The sequence below is a fragment of the Otolemur garnettii genome, unplaced genomic scaffold, assembly GCF_000181295.1.
Source record: "Otolemur garnettii isolate 467f Iridium unplaced genomic scaffold, OtoGar3 scaffold00002, whole genome shotgun sequence".
Classification (NCBI taxonomy): Eukaryota; Metazoa; Chordata; class Mammalia; order Primates; family Galagidae; genus Otolemur; species Otolemur garnettii.
In genome coordinates this window covers 11,562,878-11,568,877 of record NW_003852397.1, presented here as the reverse complement: position 1 = coordinate 11,568,877, position 6,000 = coordinate 11,562,878, and positions in this window count along the sequence as shown.

Below are 6,000 nucleotides of genomic sequence, written 5' to 3'. Positions count from 1 at the left end.
AACCAGTTTGATGAAAATATTTCAAATTGTATGTAAAACCAGCACATTATACCCCATGACTGCATTAATGTACACAGCTATGATTTAATAAAAAAAAAAATGGACAAACGTCTGAATAGACTTCTCACCAAAGAATATATGTTCAATATCAGATATCATTAATATAACACTGACAATGCCAATTCTGGTGAAGTTGTTGAACAACATTAACCTTCCTTTATTTTTGGTGAGAATGAAAATGGTACAGAGAATTTTTCAGAAAATGAAGCTATTCTGCTACAGAGGTGGAGCATCTCATAAAATGTACACCAGGAGTTAACCAGGATAAAAAATATAGGCTTTGAGTGATAATGTTGTGTTAGTTTTAAGTTCATTGAGGATACCTAATGTACTACTTTGGTGAGGGATATTTTTTATTAACTCAGATTCATACTTTATTGAGATATCGTTCTAAGATAATTATTTTTAATTTAAAAATATTCAAGAGGCCCACGTATTTTTGGTTACATAGATCACTTTAGTAAGCTTTTGTGATACTTGCATCACTGCTATAAGTATGCTTATCACCCAGAAAGTACCAGTTAAGTAGTTTTCATCTATCCTCTTTTCCTCTTTAACCCCTGAGAGATTTCCAGAGTTTATTCCCCCCTCTGTGCACATGTTTGCTCATCAGTTAATTCCAATTTAATAGTGAGTACATACGGTGGTTGTTTTTCCATTCTTTTGATACTTCACTTAAGATAGTAGCCTTCAGTTCCATCCAAATTGTTGCAAAAGGCATCCTTTGTATAAACATATCACATTTTTTTATCCACTCATGAGTTGATGGGCATTACAGTTAATTTCACATTTTTTCAATTATGAATTCTGCTCATATAAACATTCAAGTGCAGTTGTCTTTTTGATAAAATGACTCTTTTCCTTTGTGTAAATACCCAGTAGTAGGAGTGCTAGATTGAATGATAGGTCTATTTTTACTTCTTTGAGGAATCTCTACACTGTTTTCTACAAAAGTTATATGAGTTTGAACTCCCACCAATAGTGTATAAGAATTCCTTTCTTTCTGCATCTGTGTCAGCCACCTATTGATTTGGGACTTTTTAATAAAAAACATTTTATCTGGGATAAGTTGTTTATGGTTTTATTTGCATTTCCTGGATAGATAGTAAGGTTGAGCCTTTTAAAAAATATGTTCATTGGCCGCTTGTCTAACTTCTTCTGAAAAGCTTCTATTCATGTCTTCTGCTGACTTTTGTTTTCTTTTCTAATTTATTTTTTATTCAATTTAATACAAGGGTATAGACCAGTGGTTCTCAACCTATGGGTTGCAACTCCTTTGGGGGTCGAATGACCCTTCCACAGGGGTCACCTAAATACATCCTGCATATCAGATATTTACATTACTATTCATAACAGTAGCAGAATTACAGTTATAAAGTAGCAACAAAAATAGTTTTATGGTTGGGGGTCACTACAACATGAGGAATTGTATTAAAGGGTTGCAGCATTAGGAAGGCTGAGAACCACTGGTATAGATGATTGGGTAACATTGTTTGCATTTATTCAAGTCCAAGTTGTAGTTGAGCTCTTCAGAAGGTGTGCCCTATACCCCTACATTACACCTGTTAGGTGAGAGGTTAACAAACCCCCTTGGATCCTTCTTGAATTTAAATGTGTTTTTCTCTCACGTGGGTATTGAGTTGTTCATCAACTACTTCCATATTAATATTAAATACATTGGAGACTAACTTTTCCTGTTCTTGTAATACTTCACTCAGAAGGATGTTCTCCAAATCCTTCCAGGCAAATACAAAGGATGTAAAGTCTCCATTTTTTATGACTGAATAATTTTCCATTGTCTACATGTACCACAGTTTATTTATCTATTTGTGGGTTAATGGGCACTTAGGTTATTTCTACATCTTGGCTATTGTGAATTGAGCTGCTATAAATATTTGAGTGCAAATGTCCTTATGGTAAAATATTTTATTTCTTCTGGGTAGATACCTAGTAATGGGATTAAAGGATCAAATGCTAGGTCTACTTTTAGAAGAGATTTCTGCCCACTTTTGAATGGGGTTGTTTGTTTTCTTACTAAATTAATTGAGTTCTTTGTAGATTCTGGATTTTTGCTCTTTATTAAATAAATAGCTTCTGAAGATTTTCTACCATTCTGTATGTTATCTGTTTGCTCTTTTGATTTTGTTAGCTACAGAAGCCTTTTAATTTAATCAAATTCCATTTACTTCTTCTTATTGTTCTGTAATGGCCATTGGGGTTTTACTCATAAATTTTATATCTAGGTCGATATCTGGAAGTGGAGTTATTAAGATTTCATGGCTTAAATTTAAGTCTTTTATCCATATTGAATTATTTTTTTGTGATTGCTAAGAGATATGGATTCTGTTTTATTCTTCTGCGTGTGGCTATCCAACTTTCCCAAACCCTTTATTACATAGATCTTTTTTCCCCCAGTGTATATTTTTGTCTGTTTTGTCAAAGATCAGTAAACTATACCTGAATGGTTCTATATCTCAGTTTTCTTTGTTCCTTTGATCTATGTCTCTATTTTTATGGCAATACCATGCTGTTTTGATTTTTATAACCTTGTATTATAGTTTGAAGTCTTATAATGTGATGCCTCCAGATTTGTTCTTTTTGCTTAAGAGTGTGTTGGCAATTCAGGCTCTTTTCTGGGCTCCAAGCAAAGAGCAGAATTATTTTTTCCAGATCTGTAAAATATAAAAATGGTGTTTTGATGGTGATTACATGAATTTGTAAATCACTTTGGGTAATATGAACAATTTAATAATTAAAAAAAAATTTTTTAACAATGTTGAATCTACCAACCTATGAGCATGAAATACTTTTGTTTGTGTAGAGGGATATTATTAATGGGGATGTTATACATTTTGGGGGGCAGAGAACATATTTGAATTATGTATTTTCTGCTCAATTTTGCTGTGAACCCAAACTGTTTAAAAAGATATAAGGTCTATTAAAATACAAGGTAGGCATAAATTTCATGCACAATTTAAAATAGTTTCACATAGTAAATTAGATACCTTGTGTATAAAGAATGTAAAAATAAATAAATATTTCTATTCACATGAAAAGAAACGAAGTTGACCCTTATGTCCATTAGCCAAATTATTGATTTCTTTAGTGTTTCTTAAATTTCCAAATAAAGTAATTTTTTTCTCTGGAGAAAACTCAATTTCCATTTTTTTCTAAGTAGAAAACATTATAAGGTAAATTCAGTTCTCTACCTATTGCCTACATAGTTTTATGCCCTAAGTATTTATAAATGACAAATATTGGCTATGACTCAAAGATTCCACCTGTTTTAATGAGAAGAAAATGCTTGATATTTCATATCTAGGAAAATATTGATATTTCATATCTATTTCTCAAAATGAGAAATATCAACATGGGATAGAAAGTTTAGAGAGAGTATAAAATCAAAGAGGTTCTGAGAAATATTTTAGTGAGAAAACACTAGAAAGAAACAAGAAGGTTAAGTGTATATAGTCATATCCATAGTTAGGGTGCAATTCAAAAATAAGGTAAGGTAAAAATGAGTATAAACCAGCAAAGCACCATGGCAACATGAAAAAAACAAGAGTTGACACCCCCAGGGCACCACAATGGACCTACCAAAGTAAACTCCAATCACAAGAAAATTGCTAAAATAATAGAAATGGAGCTCTGATATGAATGGCAAAAAAGATGAATGGAATAGAAGAGAAACTTGAAGACTATTAAAAAGAATCTAAAAAATTATTTCAGAAAATTAATGAAAAAGTTGCTAAATAGCTAGACCACATAAGAAAGGATCTAATGGAACTTCAAGAAATGAAAGAGTCATTTAGGGAATTTTAAAGCAAAGCAAAACACTTCAGCAACAGACTGAACCAAGTAGGCTTCGTTCCAGGAATAAAAGGATGGTATAACATAATAAATGTGATTTAGCACATAAACAGAGGCAAAAACAAAGGCCATATAATTATCTCAATAGATGCAGCAAAAACATTTGACAAAATCTAGTACCCTTTCATGATAAAAACCGGTAAGAAACTAGGCATATAAGGAAAATACCTGAAAATTATACAACCCATTCATAAATGGCAAACCCACACTCAACATCGTACTGAATGAGGAAAAGTTAAAATCACTCCCCTTAAGAAATGGAATAAGGAGGGGGCACCTATCATCACCACTTTCATTCAACATAGTCCTGCAAGTCCTGGCCAGAGTAATCGGCAAGAGAAAAAAATAAAGGGTATCCAAATTAGGAAAGTAAAGGAGAAATTACTTTTTTTTTTTTTTGCTGAAAATATGATCTTGTATCTAGAGAAACCCAAAGATACACCAAGAGATATCTGGAATTGATAAATGCAACAAAATCCCAGGTTGTAAAATCAGTGTAAACTTGGGCATCGCCTGTCATTCACTGAGTAGTGTGCTGGCCCCATATACCAAGGGTGGCAGGTTTGAACCCGTCCAAATTGCAACAACAACAACAAAATCAATGTAAACAAATCAGGAGCATTCCTATATAAAAACAACAGTCAAGCCGAGAGTCAATTCAAAGTCTAAATAAAATTCACAATTTAACTACTAAAAAATAAAATACCTAGGAATATACTTAATCAAAAAGACAAAGGGTCTCCACAGGGAGAACTACAAAACACTAAAGAAAGAAATTACAAATGGCACAAACAAATGTAAAACCGTAACATGCTGAAGGTTTGGTAGAAGCAACACTGTTAAAATGTTTGTACTACACAAAAAGTTACAAATTCCAAGAAATCTTCATTTAAATGCTAAAGCATACTCTGAAAATCTAATTCTACTATTTTTTTTGGAACAGAAAAGAGCCCAAATAGTCAAAACAATCTTTAGCAAAAAGAACAAATCTGCAGACATCACATTATCAGACTCCAAACTGTAATACAAGGCTATAACAATCAAAACAGGTTGGTATTATTATTAAAACAGATGCATAGACTAATGAAATGAATAGAGAACCCAGATATAAAAAACATCTACATACACCAACTGATATTTTATAAAGCAGACAAAAATGTATACTGAAGAAAAAACACCCTGTTCAATAAAGGGTGCTGAGAAAATTAGATAACCACATGCAAAAGAAACAGAGTCCCCATCTCTCACTATTTACAAAAATTAATTCAAAATGGGTAAAAGATGTAAAGGTAAGGCATGAAACCCTAATGATTCTAGAAGAAAACATAGGGAAAACTCTTCTCGATATAGGCCTCGGCAACACATTTATGACTAAGACCCCAATGGCAACTACAGCAATAATGAAGCTAGATAAATGGGACTTAATATAACTAATAATATTCTGGACAGCGAAGGAAATAATTAACAGAGCAAACAGATAATTTACAGAATGGGAGAAATATTCACAAGCATGTTGAGAGCTAACACAAACTTTTACATCTTTAAAAGTCAGTGCCATATTTTGGAAAGGTTTATCTGATATTCCCTTTCTTAGAACAAGATCCAAGGATTTGGAGGGATGGAAGGAAAAGCAACAACTGTCAGTCACTGACGCTGCTCAGTTCCATGTCTCAGTGCAGAGAGTGGAAGGGGATACTTTTGTTATCAGATGTGCTCCCCCTTTCTAATGAAAGAACCTACTAGAAAAAGAGTTTTTGAAGGTAGGAATGGAAGGGATATGGGATCATGGGATTAAAACCCAGGCAGATCTGTGAGTAAAGGAGCTTCATGAGGAGGCATAAAATTCTCCACTTGCAAAATCTGAATATAGAGCTGTTCCCAGTCATGTAGAATGTAACAGATTTGTGGTTCATCATGGTGAGTCAGATTTGATATTGTAGATAGCCTCAAGAGAGTCTCTGCCTCTCACTATATTTAAGACTATGGTTAAATGCCATCATTCACAGTCCAGAAAGGAACAGGTACAGAGCCTATGCAGAGATAGAGCAACCAAAGCTAAGCCAAACAAAA